The sequence below is a fragment of the Culex pipiens genome, chromosome 1 (genome assembly GCF_016801865.2).
Source record: "Culex pipiens pallens isolate TS chromosome 1, TS_CPP_V2, whole genome shotgun sequence".
In the NCBI taxonomy this organism is placed as follows: Eukaryota; Metazoa; Arthropoda; class Insecta; order Diptera; family Culicidae; genus Culex; species Culex pipiens.
Window position 1 is genome coordinate 94741174 of NC_068937.1, and position 17226 is coordinate 94758399.

At 34.6% G+C, this 17226-nt stretch overlaps 1 protein-coding gene across 3 annotated transcripts in view; it reads right to left on the reverse strand.

Moving 5' to 3' along the window:
- LOC120431454 (steroid hormone receptor ERR2) overlaps positions 1 to 17226 on the reverse strand; it is a 66690-nt gene that overhangs the window by 33690 nt on the left and 15774 nt on the right. The window contains exon 2 of one of the 3 annotated variants that reach the window (XM_052706652.1): positions 3263 to 3304. The exons of the other annotated variants lie outside the window; for them this stretch is intronic. The gene's annotated coding sequence lies outside the window, so the exon portion shown is untranslated. The remainder of the gene's footprint in view (positions 1 to 3262; positions 3305 to 17226) is intronic. 3 annotated transcript variants of the gene reach the window in all.

Consider the following 17226-nt stretch of genomic DNA (forward strand, 5'->3'; position numbering starts at 1 on the left):
CTGATCATTTGATACCCATATTGCAATAACAATCTATTTTTGGATTCTTTAGAGAAAAAAAATGCATTTTCGAAATACAGGAAAAATACGTATTTTTGTGAAAATTTTCATGAAATAATAATTTTAATGGATAGCTGACATCATCCCGATTCCAAAACACTATAATTTTTTGATGTTTGCATGATTTTTCGTACGATTAAAGCCAATGTCTCTCATATAGCCAAAATCCCATAAGTTCTGTGCCTCGGTTATGCACGCTTCGGTTTTGCATCCCCCATATGCGGTGCTAAACCGAGGCATGACTGTAGCTCGAGACTCCGGTAACAACCAAGTTCGGTCACAGAACGGTCAGCCAAACAAAACGTGTTTGTTATTGTTTACATTGCGTGCTCTAGTTTTAGTTTATTCAAGGTCAAACATTAAAACGCGTTTTTCTCGGAACGTCATCAAGCGATGTGCGACGAGATAGAACGCGTACGATAGCACGATAGGATTTAAATTTTGCGTTTCGATAACTTTCAACACAAGATACAAGTCTCAAGATAGCACACAAGTGACGAAATAATGATATTTTTGAACATTATTTTCCACACTTTTTCAAACTAGAACAAAAGGAAACATAAGATTCTTCTTCAACTTCAACTTTTATTCAAATACTACGGTTTGGTACTACGTTTGTTTGATTTTAGTGTACATGGCAATATAAATCGACAGTTATGGGATAACATCCTGATATGTGATATGGTTTCACTATATCAAATTCAACTGAAATTTATATTTGTTTTAATTGAGTGTTTGTAAACGAAATTAACCATTTACTGCCCAAACTTTTTCTTCGAACATTTTTTATTTTTCCCGTGACCTCCTAAAGTCTATTTGAGCAACTTTTGTTCTACGAAAATCTTTACTTCAGTAGTTTTGTTGTTTTTCTTGTTACATTTTTAGTATTTCAATTTACATTACACTCAAACCCCGATGGTTTGACACCAACTGTTGTCAAACGAACGGGGTCACTTTTTAGTTTGACACCTCTTTTACACGGAGTTCACACACACCACCAAACGTTTGTTTTGATAGTGTGCGTGAGCGCCGTGTAAAAAGTGACAGTTCGTCACTTTTTAGTTTGACTTTGACCAACCAACGGGGTACAAACTAAAAAAGTGTCAAACGAAAAAGTGACCAACCACCGGGGGTTGAGTGTATTACCTTTTTCCTATCTTGTTTTTTCATGTTTTTACAGTCACTTTTTAAATTTTTTGCTTGGTTTTCACATTTTCTGCTAAAAAACGATACCATTATCATTTAAATTGTTAAAAAATGCTTAGAGGCATAGTCTGGCACACTACAAAAATTACTGCCTACTTATTTCCACATAATATATAAGAAAGTTAGTAAGAAACACAGGCAAGGTTGACCCCAGAAAAAATAACATTTTCAAAAACATTGGAAAAATTTCATAAAACAAGGATTTTTGTTGAAAAATAGTGTTGTGTTGTTTGTGTTGAATATGTCAAATATGAGCAGTTTGTTCTAAAATATATTTTGGTTGATTTCAGTAATTGAGTATCCGAGGTTCATGCAATTTTTTTGTGGTTTAGTGTTTGAATTTGATGCTTTTTTCCATTTTTGTCATTTCTGCAGAAAGTCCTAGACCATTATTCTTCAGCAAGCATCTTCCAGTTGAACGAGTCCTAGAAATTTAAATCTGCCGGTAATAGACAGGAAAGAACAGCCAAGAACTCAATTTGAATAACACATGTTCTCGGGCGGCTGAATGACGTATTTCGCACCGGGCTTCGCTACCAGCTGGTGAGAAGTTGTTTCTGGCGAAGATTTGGACTCGAACTGCGGTGCGGAGATCCACTTTCAATTTCAAACCATTTTTTTTAGAATCTTGAATGAACATTTTTTTTCCGGAATAGCCTTGAGAAAATCAGCAAGTTTTTTATGTCTCGCTCAGTGCAGTGCCTCGCCGCCACGTTGTCCAAGGCCCAGGCGCTTGTTTTGTATAATCTGGTGGTGATCGGATGGTCGTCGGTGCGATAAGCTATCAGCGATGGAAATAGCTGGAGCGGAATCAAAACTGTTTTGTAATTGATTCCGAGCGATTCCAGTGTATTTAAGATTTGTTCTGCCAAGAAATGTTGTGACTTTGTATGAAACGATTATTTCCTCAACAAAATCCCTGCAAAGTTAATTGATCACATCTAATCAACCTGATTTATTTCGATCGATCTGTAAAACACGCACCCTAAACCGAATAGAGAGGCACCGCAAAACGTGAGCAACGTGATAGATCGGCAGGAGGAGATTACCGAGGAAACAACAAAGTTGCATCCAATCTATAACAGAAGACTCGTAAGTTGTACGTAAACTATAATTAAACTGGGACGTCCTCTGCTTCACTCCAGAACTTTGAGGGACGAAAAAAGTATCTCCAACACCAGCATTGTGCCCTTGAACTGAAGTTCAACCGCAGCATTGCCGTCTACAGTTATTTTTAAAACGAGTGCCACGATGTGAATTCTTGACATGAAGGCACGACATGGTTGGATCAGTCAAGCATCTTAATTTTAGTTCAAATCGTGTTGATATTCGGAATGTTTCATACTCCATTTAACAAATCTTCTATGTATATAAAATTTCGACGGTTTTGTTCGAACGCGTATCAGTTCAATACGGAGCGTCGGATCGAGGTGTTCTTTGTTGCGTTGGGTTCGTATAAGTTCAAGGAAGGTTCTTACGCCAAAAAGTGACAACTTTGGACACTCTGGAATAGATTCCGGAAAATCTGCAGATTGTAAGGGAAATGTTATGTAAAATCAAACTTTGATCATAGGAGGCTGAATGTGCAAACAAGCTTAAATGTCAAGAAACAAAAAAAGGCAAGACGAAGTTTGTCGGGTTTAGCTTGTTTTTAATAAAAATGTTTAGTTAAATGATAATTCCATCATTTCAAAACAATTATTCACCAAGCTTAAAATTCCCAAGTCATTACCAAGAATTTGTACTTTTTGCTCTCCCCTTTTAAATCTGTAAAGCCGGCTTTGCCGATTTTCATTCGTCTTAGCAAAAAAAAAAACTTAACGCACAATTTACGCACAATAATGCGTTCTACCGTCTGGCTATGTATACATAAACATGAAGAGCTGAACAAAAGTATGGCAAGATAAACTGCCCACCGAAATTCGGGCTTTGGATTCTTCAACACGATCTATGAAATGTGCGTAGATACAGTACGTACAGTCTCGCCGAAACTTACTTTGAAGACGTCCGAAGTGGATTAGAAGATTTGGACACGCACCTGGAAAGATAAAATTGAGAGAGGAAAAATATTAGCCAAAAATATTTTTTAAGTTAGTTTGTTATAGTTTTTCCCAAATCTTGACAAAATAATATATTTAAACATTGAACTAATCTAGAAATTTTAAAAATACTGGCCACTAACGCCGAATTCCGTATATTTTTTATATGGTGTTGAGTTTAGCATAAATGATTCAATCTTAGACAGCTGGCTGTGGAAAGATAGAACCAAAATTATATGTAATTAAAAGGTGAAATATAATACTCAGCGTAACATATTTACGTAGAGTTAACCTTAGAAGATTTATGCTTTTAAATAATTATAAGATTAGAGACTAATTAATGACTGATGAGTTATGATGGACTTGAACAATCGCGTTGAAACAATCGTCGAATTGAATGATAATTTATAATTTGCTAACGCAATTTAGAAAGAATCTTCTCATGAAACAATTGCAAATCATAGAACAATGAACCCGGCTGTGATGTAGAAAAAAAGGAGCAAAAAATGCGTCAATAGAATAAAATAGACAAACAACGGACTGGCTCAGCAGTCATCGTGGCAACCAGAGCCACACTATTACAGTTATAAAAGTAAATCTTTCCCAGTTTCTGAGGAAAACACTCTTGAAGAGTATCGAGGCCGGCATTTACAAAGCGGATTAAGTGGCAGTTTTTAACTCAACTAATGTTAACATATTAAGGTTAATGTTAACATTCCATAGGTCGCCTTCCTAAGGTGTCGTGATAAGGTCCAGTTTGTGACGATGCACTACCTTCCCTTTACTAAGCAATCGAATCCAGAAGAGCAACGATCACCAGTTGTGTTGGTCCGAGCCGGGATTTAAACCCCGATCTACCGCTTACGAGGCGGAAGCGTTACCACTGCAGGGCTGCGGAGTCGGGTCATGTTTCAAACGACTCCGACTCCGACTCCGGCTTTCTGAGATTAGCCGACTCCGACTCCGGCTCCGGCTTTCAGCTCGAACCGACTCCGACTCCGACTCCAACTCCGGCCTACAAACTCTAGCCGACTCCGACTCCAGCTTTCAACAAATGGTTAGCTCCGACTCCGACTCCGACTCCACATATTTTTAAATGTTTCAAAAGCTTTTTTTTATGTTTTTTTTAAATGTTTCAAAAGCTAGTTAACTCTTATTTTGAAAACATTGATACATAAAATTACTTAAATGCACTCTAAATGTCCTGTTTTTCTCAAGGAAATTAAGTTCGAATCACAAAACTGAAAAAAAGTTTCCAGGTAACAAGTTTTAAACGTTATTGAAACAGAAATCAAAAATATCTCCAGTATTGAAGGCATTTTCAGAAGAACAATTCTAGAGTTTTTTTTTTGAATTGGTTCTATAAATATATGAAAGACGATAGTTTATAGGACCTTTTAAAAAAACTCTAGAATTCAGAATTATGGACCAAAATTTTGCCGACGATTTATAATTTTTTTTAAATAGTGATTTTTGTAAATTTTTTGACCTCATTGTTATGTAAATCGAATTTACAATCGAAAAGTACTTTACAAGTGCACCCTTGAGTGCACCCTTTTAAAAATAAAGCCTTTCAAATTTAAATTTTGTCCAAAAAAATCCGGTTTCCTGATTTTTTTTGAAATAGTGTCCTTGATTGTCCATTTCTAAAATATTGTTTTCGAAAAGTTCAAAAAATTTCCTACTGAGAAGATTGGACCACTGGTTGCTGAGATTTAGCGGATAAAAGAAAAAGAAACAGGAAAATTGTTTTTTTTTTTTAGTCTAACCCAATCAACTCTCCATTTTCTAATGTCAATATATCAGCAATTAATTGTCCGATTTTCAATATTGAAAAATGAAACATTCGTGAAATTTTCCGATCTTTTCGGAAAAAATACTTTTATTTTTTTTGTAATAAATAATAAACATTTTTTGTGTGCCTTTTGTTTCGCTTTTTTTGTCGTGAATTGTGTGCTACGACGAGGCCACGCGCTTGCCTTACTGAATTATTTGCGTCTTGAGCGTCATTTTCGTGGAGTAATTTGTGTTTTATGTGCTTTTGTAATCTTAATTAATTGTTTTGTGATTTTCAAAGCCCTTTCCATATCAACGTTGATCGAAAGGCACGGCGCCGGGTAATGATATGATCGAAAGACATTTTGGATCGTCGAGATAATAGTGGAGTAAAATAACTGTGTGTGAGTGATTTTGTGTGTTAACCAGAAAGACCTTCCCATAGCATCGTTGCTCGGAAGGCTCGCCGACGGGTCTGTTATGAAAGTCATCACCATAGCATCGTAGCTCGGGAGGCATCGAAAAGCAAATACCTTATCCAACTAACCCAAAAAAATATTAATCACGTGATGCTTGAAGGAGATGCTGTGGATTCAACGGTCTCATGCGGTATCAACAGGTATATAGCGAAAAGCTGTATGCTTGATGAGTCTGCAACTTCAATTATCGGACTAACATTCCTCCCTTTCGTTGAACTGTAGGCTTCTTGGGAGCACGCCGGTATTGACTTATAAAGTAGGGATCTTCAGAGGTTAAACAGTGAACGGATGGTTGGCTCCCACTGATCATTTTTGATTCATAGTTTAACTTCAGCTGATCTGTCAATAACGGAGTAGCAGCTCATTGGCAGTCAACCATGCTCATGCTCAAATTTAACTTTGAATGGATATATTTTTAAAACGGTATACTTAATCAAAAAATGTGTAAAGCACTTTTCGATTTTACATAAAAAACGTAACTTAATCCACCTTTAGGTGGTTGGTGCCTTCCTCTCATTTAAAGAGTGATTACAATCCCCTAAAGTGTCCACATGGTTTATGGATCTCCCCTAACGTGATCGCAGCACCTAAGAGGTCCTAATAAAAATAAGTGTCGAGTAAAAAAAACAGACTTCCTACAGACTTTTTGTCAAGATTATACAGATACCGCCTTTCAGGAAAATGGCATCCCTCTACAAGGCTTTTTTCGTGGCGATCAGACGGAACCATTTGAGGTTATGTAAATTCAGACCATTTTTTAAACTGCTTGTAATTTTAGATAGGTAAGTCAGATCTTGAAAATTCTTAAACCACAAGAAAGGTCTTCTCATATGCTTTCTAAAAATATATAACATGTGAGGGTTTCATGAAAAAACCACCCTTTTTACCATAATTTTAATTTAATATGAAACAGTTTTTTTAACAAAACTTTTTAAATACATGATAAAACTGCATGAATCTAAATAGCAACTTAGGGGACGTTAAGACGGATCGATTAAAACCATTCCGGCCAAAATCGGTTGAGCCTGTGAAAAGATATTCCAGTGACATTGATTTGGTACACATGTCTACATACAGCCAAACCCACAGACATTTGCTCAGCTGGTGATTCTGAGTCGATATGTACAAATGAAGGTAGGTCTAGGAGATCTAACTAAAAAGTTCGTTTTTCGAGTGATTTTATAGCCTTTCCTCAGTAAAGTGAGGAAGGAAAAAAAGGTCAGAAAATGTACAAGATATAATTTTTTACATAAATCACTGTTTAAAATAATCATAACTCGTCGGCAAAATTTTGGTCCATACTTCAGAATGGCTTAAAAGATGCGAGGTTTTGTCCCCTGAAACATACAAAAAAACTCAAAAATTTTAAAATACCGATTTTGGGAAATAGAATTTTAGTAAAAAAAAGTTAACTAAAAAATCACCAAATTATTTTCTGTGTACCTATTTTATTAACAGTTCTCATCAACAGTTCAATCAAACATTGCCGAAGATCAATCAATAAAAAAAAAAACCTTGAAAAGTGACAGGTTTTCTAATATTTACGCACCATTTTTATATAAACACCTGCCAAAATTGTATGGAGATTAGTAATAGTGAATCAATGACACAAAATGGCTTCTTTGGTGATAGGGAGGGCCCCCATAAAGTTTGAGCCAAATATAGCAAAAAAAAAATAAATAAAAAAGGTTTAAATTGGAAGATTTCGTAGAGAATTACTCATCTGATAAATCTATTAAAAAAATGGCGATGCAATGCATACTACTTAAAAAAAACAATTAAAAAATAAGAAGTTTTGTGAACAATAAAAGAAACATATTTTTTGTTGAATTATAAATAACTCCGACTCCGACTCTGTGTTATCAGAAATTTTCGGCTCCGACTCCGACTCCAGCTCATAAAATTTAGACGAATCCGACTCCGGCTTCGACTCCAGCTGTTCGAGTTTTGACGACTCCGACTCCGACTCCGACTTCAGGTCCCCAAAAAGATCCGACTCCACCGACTCCGGCTCCGACTCCGACTCGGACTCCACAGCCCTGATCACTAGGCTAAGTGACTCGGTTAAATTACAGTTATGCTACTAGCAAAAATTTTTAATCGTCGATGAATACACGAAAATATTTTTTTCAGAGTTTTAATGGCAAAAAATTTCATTTCTGATTTATATGAAACATTGTACATGCATCCCTATGTCTTTATGTCAAAAGAAGTAATGTGTCTTGGTGTCTTCAGCGAAGTTGTAGGTTATGATCTGGGTGCTGAAAAGACAGAATGCGTAACGTGATTTTTGAATGCTCTCAACTGCTCCTCACTAATACAAGTGCACTAATGCTGTAAACATAAACAAATAGAAGGCTTTGTTCAAGCTTAAGCGTGACATATTTTTTGCTGCTGAAGTGACTTGTTTTGAAACATTTTGAATCTGTTGATGTTAAAGTTTTCGCTGAAAAATTAAGTGCTTCGCGCATTTTTTGTTCGTAGACTAAACGATGGGCAGCCAAAAGATACTTTTTTATTTTTCCACGTGAAGAAAAATTGCGTCAGAAGTGGGTGGAATTTTGTGAACCAGAAGAACAACCGAATGGAAGATCCGAGATTATGTATCTTTTTATCTCAAGATTTGTTGACTTCGAATACCTCAAAAGCTCGAGTCATTTTTTTAATCGTGACAAAATAAATTATAGATCGGTTACAATACTTGCCACTTCTTGGTATCATTTTGCAAACAGTAAATTGGTTCCGCTTTGACAGCTCTGAATTGATGCCGCTTTGCGAACCACTATTCTGCACGGAAACGGAATTGATTTGACCACTATTCTGCACCCAGGTTATGATTAAGACTTTTCGAAAGAATAGGTACACGGAAAAAAACAATTTTCCAATTTTTAATTTAACTTTTTATCACATGAAGTTGAATTCCCAAAATTTACTTAAAAAGACATCTTCTGACTCAGAAGTTTATAGCCGTAGTGCGTGATTGTGCAAGATCTGGTTTGAGGAATTATTTTGAAAAAAAAATAAATCGTGGTTTTTGGAAAATATTGAAATCTAGATAAAAAAAAATTAAAAATGTACAATCGAAAAGTACTTAGAATTTTTTTAATTGATTATATGTACCGTTTTTAAATTATAGCTGCTTTTAGGTGTACATTAGGCTGGTACAAATGTTTTGAAATGTTTCAGGTACCACCGCAAGGCATTCCATTGCGTTTGGAATCATTTTTGATTTTTTGTGTATATTGAAAAATCTTTTGTAAAATTTTTGTGTTTGTCAAATCTTACATTTTTTGAAAACTATTGATTGCAAATTAACTGAACAAGTGTGAAATGCATTTTTTTAACACTTTTGCATATATTTTTTTATATTTATATTTTTTATATTTTCGCCAACCCACAAACTTTTAAAAATATTGGCATTGGCCTTATCGATTTCTTTTTTGCATTTTAAAAATACTTCTACAACCCCTAAAAATTTTATTTTTGAAAGGCTTGAAATTTTTTTTCTTTCTGAACATTGAAAATCGGGCAATTTGTTTCTGAGATACAGCCTCACAAAGAATTCGAATAGATGAAAATGAAGTTTTCTAAGCGTCTCCTAATTAACCTGTAATTTTCAACTGACGATATCTCGGAAACTATTGATCCAATTTCCAATGTAAATATAGTAGACATTTCAAAATTAGATGATCTTCGTCAAAAAAATAAAATTAAAAAAAAACAATATATTATTTCTAGAGTTAGGCCGTTGCAAATATTTTTTGAAGTTTATGTCCCTCGCCTCTGACCAAAGTCGAGGAAGGGGGAGGGGGGGCAAAAAAAGTTTAAAAAATGAATTTACGAGCTATGGTTCAAAATTTTAATGCAAAAAGTGTTTTAAAATTCATTAAACACCTGTTCAGGTGTTTTGCAATCATTAGTTTCCAAAATATCTAAGTATTGACGAAAATTGAATACAATCAAACCCCGATGGTTTGACAGCAACTGTTGTCAAACAAACGGGGATAATTTTTTAGGTTGACACCCTTTTTACACGGAGTTCACACACACTACCAAACGTTTGTTTTGATAGTGTGCGTGAGCACCGTGTAAAAAAAGACAGTTCGTCACTTTTTAGTTTAACTTTGACCAACCAACGGGGTACAAACGTTTTTTCGCGTTTCGTTTTCGTCGATCGTCGTCGGTGTGTTTTACGGGTGAGTGCATGCGTATGTGAGAAGGCGCACAGCATCTTGTGATTTTTGTCTTTTAAATTTGGAACAAATTCGACTAAAATTTGGTCGCAGAGCTCGAATTCGATGTTTAAAGTAGGGTATTTTAAGCATTAGTGGACCCCCTAGTAGAGCCGAAGCACATTTTTCACAAATTTTCAATATTTTAAGCACTTTTTCATAACCCTTTGTACCAAACAATGAAAACTGAAGTCTTTTGAACAATTTTGACTATTTGTTTCATCAGTTTATTTGTTTTTTAGCAGAAAAATAGCCATTTGAAAAAAAGTTTTTTTGCCTGTTATGGACCCCCTTTTCCTATAGTGGACCCAGGTCCATAATCCGATTGTGGACCCGGGTCCACTATAGGCAAACTGTTATTTTTATACCAAATTTAACCGATATTTAATGTTTTGATGCATGGTGTAGGTCTAATGATAGATATAATGAATAAAAGATGGATTTTACTCAGGCTCAGGATTTTGCTCAGGCTCGGCAACGTTGAAAAGCATCATAAACAAATATGTTTTGTTAACAAATTTGGCTTTAAACAACAAAAAAACCTAACAGACATTTAAACACATTTATTTCCGAAAAAGATCAGAGAAAACGTTTCAAAAACCACTGTAAACATAAAAATAATTAAAAAAAAGTAATTTTGGGGTCCACTTTTGGAAAAGTTTGGATTTTGGATGTCCTATATTGGACCCCCCTAATTTTTGCTCGAAAATGAGCAGTTCTTCGCTTTATTTTAGTAAAGTTCCTTAAACTTAAATTATTTCGACTTGCTGAAGTTAAATAATCAGTCAAAACATGATTGGATAGTTAATTCAATCATAAAATATAAATGCAGTTTTGTTGTGAAAATGCTAGTGGCCATGACTGATTTCAGATGTCGAACTCAAAACACTTATTTTGGTGAAAAGGACAATTCCAGAGTTTTTTTTGAAAAGGTCCTATAACCTATTGTCTTTCATATGTTTATAGGACCTAATCAAAAAAAAGTCGAGAATTCAATATCAGTCAACATTTATTTAAATGATGCTGAACATGCCAAATAAAAGATTTGTAGACAACAACACGCTTGAAATTGTGATTTTATTAAATTTTTCATCAAAAACCCTTCAGAGGGTCCACTATAGGAAAGGGGTCCACTAAGGGATAACGTACCCTAAGAAAAAAAAAAGAAAAAAAAATTTGTTCATGATTCGATTATCCGTAGTCCCATACAAACCTTCGGATAATCGAAACTTCGGATAACCGAGGCTTCGGATAATCGAGTCTGGACTGTATCGGCACAAAATATCAAAATTTTCAAATCTACCCTAAGATTTGAAAAGTAAAAAAATATCCATGTTTAGGTACCTCATCAGTGAGGAAGGCAAAAAAATTATCTTAAAATTTCTGCTGAACTGATATTATAATTTGTTTGGTTTGCAATGAATTTCAATATTCAACATAAATTCATGACTAAAAAATAGTGCATAAATACGGGATCCATTGTATGAGATTGTCCATGCAATAAACAACAAAATAAAACAAGCTTTAACTTGCTATCGATACCGGCTTTCATCAATTCCTGGTCTAGCTTGCAGTCAAACTAGCGAATAAATCGACAACACTCAACGTCCAACACTGACGAAGCCTCCCAAATCGACGACGCCAAAGCCAGGAGAGTCTTCTACATGATTCAATTGTGTTGTAGTAAAAAGAACAAGACAACTACCAACACACACACACACAAGACTGAGAGCAGACGTTATGTATCCAATTCATTCTGCCACTTCCTCCTCAGGAGCTTGAGGAGCTTGAACAGGAAAAAAACAACTTTATACCACTATTATCATCATTCTCTGGCCAAGAAGTTTGCGGTGGGTAAAAAACTTCTGCAAAATAAAAAAGAAGAAAATTCTTTACACTTTCCATACGCGACGCCGCGACGCGACTGTGTACTTGCTGAGTAACACACTGACACATTTTTTTTTCTTGTTCTCTACCCCACAAGCGTTTTTTTCTGTTTCTTTGTTGTTGTTTCCTTATGTTTGCTTTTTCTTGTCTTGTATTTCTTTTCACCTTCCAACCTATGGAGTTGAAATGTTCGGCAAGTATTTCGAGTAATTTGATGTTTTTTTTTTAAATTGTCACAAAAAAACAAAAAAAAACCTTTAAAAATGTCTGGTTGTATTCTAAGTTAATTTCAGCACGGTAACGTTCCGTAAAATTGCTATTTCATCTGGCAGAAATCACCTGAAAAAAACGCACTAAACTGCAAATGCACATCAAAAGAAAATAACATATGAAAAAGCAACAACAAAATGAAGAAAAAACCAAACAATTCAACCCACAATCAAACAGCACCCAGTTGGGGAGGATGCAATCGCAACAAAAAAAAAAAAAAAACGAAACAAAACGAAACTGCGGATGCACACATCACGCCAAAAATTGGCACTGCTGCTGCTGCCAGGCTGACACAAAAAAAAAACAAAATAAATAAAAAGCTGTCAAACATACAGATATAGTGCTTGTATAGAGCTGGCATGCATATGTAGCTGCTGCTGCGGTGATTATTCAGAATTATGAAGTCTCGCTTTGTTAGTATATTCTGCGCTTGACTTGTGTGTCTGTCTGGTTAGTTTAGTACATTCAAATGTGCCTAGCCGTCATCGTTGTTTCTATCAGTATTGAAATCATTGATGACGGTAGGGCAATACGAACGGAAAGTGAAAAGAAGAAATAGGATATGAGGGTAGCTACCCGTTTTGTATGTATTTTAACTGAAATTGAACACACTAAATAAATTTTTGTTATAATCTGAATGAACGTACATTTTTTTTTGAGTTTTGAAATATGAAAAAGAAAAAAAAAACTTATATTTACGAAGATTGAAGTGATGTCCAGCAATAATAAAAGAATGACCTACACCATTCTCTAGTAAAAAAGGCAAAAATAATATCCTCCTAAGGTCATGTTTGTTTCAGATGCTTAATTATGGTCTGGACTATGAATGTAGAAATAAATTTCGAATATAAATGGAAACGAAATTGCTTGGCGAAGGTGGTCTCATACCTTTTTGGGATTGAGATTAATTGAAGAATCAAATTATAAACCTTGATGAAAATTTGGGGTGATGTTGAGTTTGAGATCTTTCGGAATATTAACACGATTTGAATTGTCAAATGTATACCTTATGGTTATTAAAAATTGTGTAATTCGTTGAAAAATCATGACAAAACCCTTAAAAAGTCTGTTTTTTTTTATTTGATCAACAACTTGTTTATCTTCAGTACATCAGCTTTCAAATACAATAATCGGAAGAATCAAAATCGAAAATATGGGAGTTGAGAAACCTATATCTTTCTTTAGCAAGAAAGGCAAAAAAGAGCTCTTAACCCTTTAATCCACCTCTAAGCAGGCTTTAAATCAGATTGGAAAAAAGAACTCTTTTAACTGTGAATTTTACGATTGATTTTGATTTTATGTTAAGAAGTTTTATTTGAATTTGCCAATGTTTTGAAAATGTAATTTTTCAGGAGTCAACTCTGGCAATGTTTTTTACTAAAATTTAGTATATTTTTAGTAAATATAAGTTTGCAATAATTTTTATAATGTCTCAGACAATGCAACTACGCATTTTCTACAATTTTAAAAATAATGGTATCATTCTTTAGTCAAAAATGTGAAAAACACGAAAAAAAAAACTAAAAAGTGTTTGAAAAATAACGAAAAAAAAAAACTAAAATGATCAAATGTAGAATAAGCCAAATACCATCAGAAACCATAAGTTAACAATATTTTTTTTGTCTCTGATTATGTTTTAACCCAATTTGTTGCTACTTGCAAAACGTGAAAACAATTTGAAAAAATCTGAAAAATGACTGAAAAATTTACGAAAAAAAACAGCAAATGGGCAAATGATAGTGTTTGGGATTTGTTGAAACTGCTAATAAACATTATAAACGAAACAAAATAAATTCTTTTAAAAATAATCAAAATGAATGAAAAAATTAAACAAGAGAAGCAATGTGTTCCGCAGAATAAAAGTTAGTCAACATGCCCTTAGGAGAGGGAAAATTAAAACAATAGGCAGGCAGGGTGATGGAAAATATCTAGACTTTTTTTAATTTTAAATATTGAGCGTATCCCTCTCACACTTCATGTCAATGTCCATCGGAGTTAGCGGGATGTTTACTCAATGTTTACATTTGTTTATAGGACCTTATTAAAATTGGCATAGGACCTTAAAACAAAAGATTTTTGCTCTTTCAAAATGTTAGTATTAAACATATGACATGGTGCGACTTCAAACAAACAGTTTTGTAAATTTTGGCATGATTTTTAAGTACTAAATCAAACTTATTAATCTTCAAACGCATTTTTGATATTTTTTTGCAGCAAATTGATTGTACATTAGGAAAAAAATTGTCATAAGTTCAGCTAAAGTAAGTAGAAATAATGAGTTTTAAGTTTGAGTCAATATTTTCTTGAAGATTTATTAGCACTGTAAATATTCCAAAATAATAATTAAGAGTTTCACTTATTTTAATCATTTATTTCCAGTAAAATTGCAATATGATCACCAAAGATCTGATCAAGAGCAAGTTGTGGCGCTATCAGCACGGCAAATAGTGTCCAGGGCAATCGTGGAAATACAATGTCCCATCCCAGAGGGTCCCGGAGTACCAAACCTTCTTAGCATGGTGCTCCCAACGAATACAACCAAAAATCTTGGAGCGTATGGTGGTGTGTCCCCACGCTTCTTCCTCCCCTGTCGATTTAGAATTGTGTTGTTGTTCGAACACTCAGTGCTCAAACTCAACCCAATTACGAGTCATCTCTGCGATACGGCTTTACGCAGTAGGCCTGGCCGCTTTAACGCTTGTGATGTTTCAATGCATTCTAATGCAATGGCGCACTACAAATGTTAATAAATGACAAGAAGAGTGCTAGGCGTAATCTAACCTAAAGCACTCTCCAGGATCCCTTCGAAAGATTGGCTGCGCTAGGGTCTGTTTAGATTAGATTAGATTAGAATATGATCACCAAAGATTCGATCATCATCATCTTCAAAATGACGCAATGACTGCATCAATTCGTCTTCTCCTCTCAGTCACAGAATACAATAATTGAATCAAATGTTTCTGTGAAAGTGTGCAAAAACAGAGAGGCCTACCACGAACAAAAAAAAAATTGAGAGAGCGAGAGCACGAGCAAATGCCTACACGTATGTATCCATCACTTTGCTAAGTACACTCTCTGCGGCTGAGGCTGCTTCTGCTGGTAGGCCAGTCAAGTTCAGGGTCAACACGAAGATTAATTTTAGTTTGTTGTGCAAATGTTGGGTGCAGAGAGTGTGTTTGTGTGTGTGCGCGATATTTTTCGCGATTTTTTTTTGTCGCTCTCATCGTGTATCGTGCACAAACACACTGCGCAGAAAGAGAAGTGCACAAATGAGGAATTATGCATGCATTTGGTCGTGCTCTTCTTATATACTCTGCGGAGTTGTTTGTTTGAGTGGATTAAGTTTATTTGAATTTGCTAAAATTAAGAAGCATGAACGCAGATCGATGGAGTGCTGCTGCTGCGCTCCAGCAGTGGATCTATTTACATTATGAGCAACAGAGAAAAAAACATCAGAACAAAACAGTGCGAAATGCTTTTCTGGAACAGATGATGAGATAGAGAGTGGGGAACAGGGATCGAATGTTCCACATTGCGTAACTTGCAGTTCAATATCGGTTGCCTCGATTTTCATCAATTATAAATCCGAAAAGGATTGAATTTTACGAGCACTGTTTAGTTTGTTTTCTTCAAAAGAAGATTTGCAAAAAATATTTTGAGTTTAAATCTAAAAGTTAAATTTCATTCTAAAAAACTACACAAAGGCATTACAATTAGCTAGGGTTAGTAAATTATTACATTTTTGCAATCGAAAAGTACTTAACAGATTTTTTGATAAAGTGCCTCGTATTCAAGATATTTTTTTTTTCGTATTCGTATTCAAGGTATAGCCATCGAAAGTTTGATTTAAGCGAAATATTTTCAGTTTTTTATTTTAAAAAAACGGTGACTATTTCTGAAAATATTATTTTTTTAAAGTTCAGAAAATTTGCTATAAAATTGTCTAAAAGACATTGAAGAGTGGACCTCTGGTTGATGAGATACAGCTTGAAGTAAAAGAAACAGAGCAAAAGAAGTTTTCTAATTCTAAACCAAACAACCTTCCATTTTCTAATGCCGATATCTCAGCAACTATCTAATGGTCCGGTTTACAATGTTAAAAAATGAAACATTCGTAAAATTTTCTGGTCTTTTCGAAAACTATATTTTCAAAACAAAAAATAAGGTATTGAGTGTTTGGCCCCATTTGGAACGTTCGTCTTGATTTTGAGCTAATCAGAAAATGCAAAAAATAAAAATGGTCGAAATCGGCTGATTTCGTAGAGCATTGCTCAGAAGTTTAAAACGGAATAGCAAAAAAAAATGTTTGTGCGACAATGAGGTTTTATCTTTACCATTTGTTTTTTTCAATTCGCTAATGATTCGATTATTCTTTTTTGCTCTTTCAAATATTTGTCCCCCCCCCCCCTCCCATTCAGAATTGTTCCAAAAAATCAAGGGGCAGAAACAAATATGTTTTCAAAAAAAAATCTAATTTTAAATGGAATTTCAAATACAACCAACTGAAATCAATTTAAAAAGCATTCCCCTACGTTTGGAATCATTTATAGCATGATTGGGTTTATCCAAAAAAAAAATAGAATTAAAAAAAAAATCAATGAACAGTACCGCAAATATTTTTTTGTCCTCGCTGAAATGGTTGTTTTCGTCAAATCTTACATTTTTGAAAACTAATGATTGCACAACAACTGAATTAGTGTTAAATGCATTTTAAAACACTTTTATCATTCAGATGTTGAGTTGAGACTATGGTTTTGTTAATTTTTTGCCGCCTCCCCCCGGCCAGTGCAAATAATTCTTAAAATGGTAGAATCAAAATAAACTATTGGAAAAAGCTCAAACACTAACCTTGGACATTAAAGAACGTTTAACTTGACGACATTGTGAAAAATTGAATTTTTCGCAACTCAAATGAGTTCCATAATGAACTTTTTCAGAACTTTTATATTGAGCAATAAAATAGGCCGTTTCGTTACCCCTTACAAGTGTTTCGCCTTTCTTACAAGTGCCCTTACAAACTGTGTACAAAGTACACGTACGCGACCTCCGGTGGGTTAAATTAAAATCAGTTAAGGTTAGGGGTCGATGTTGGGCATTGAAGTTACTAAATTTTACCTAAAGAAATTAAATAACCTACACCCAAACGGTGGTCGCATGATTATAATGCATGGCGGCATGAAAGTACATCAGAATCTGCATGAAATCTGTCCTCATGCGTTTTTTGCGATATATGGGTATGACATTTTTGTCCGCTACCGACAATTCGTGCTTGCCATT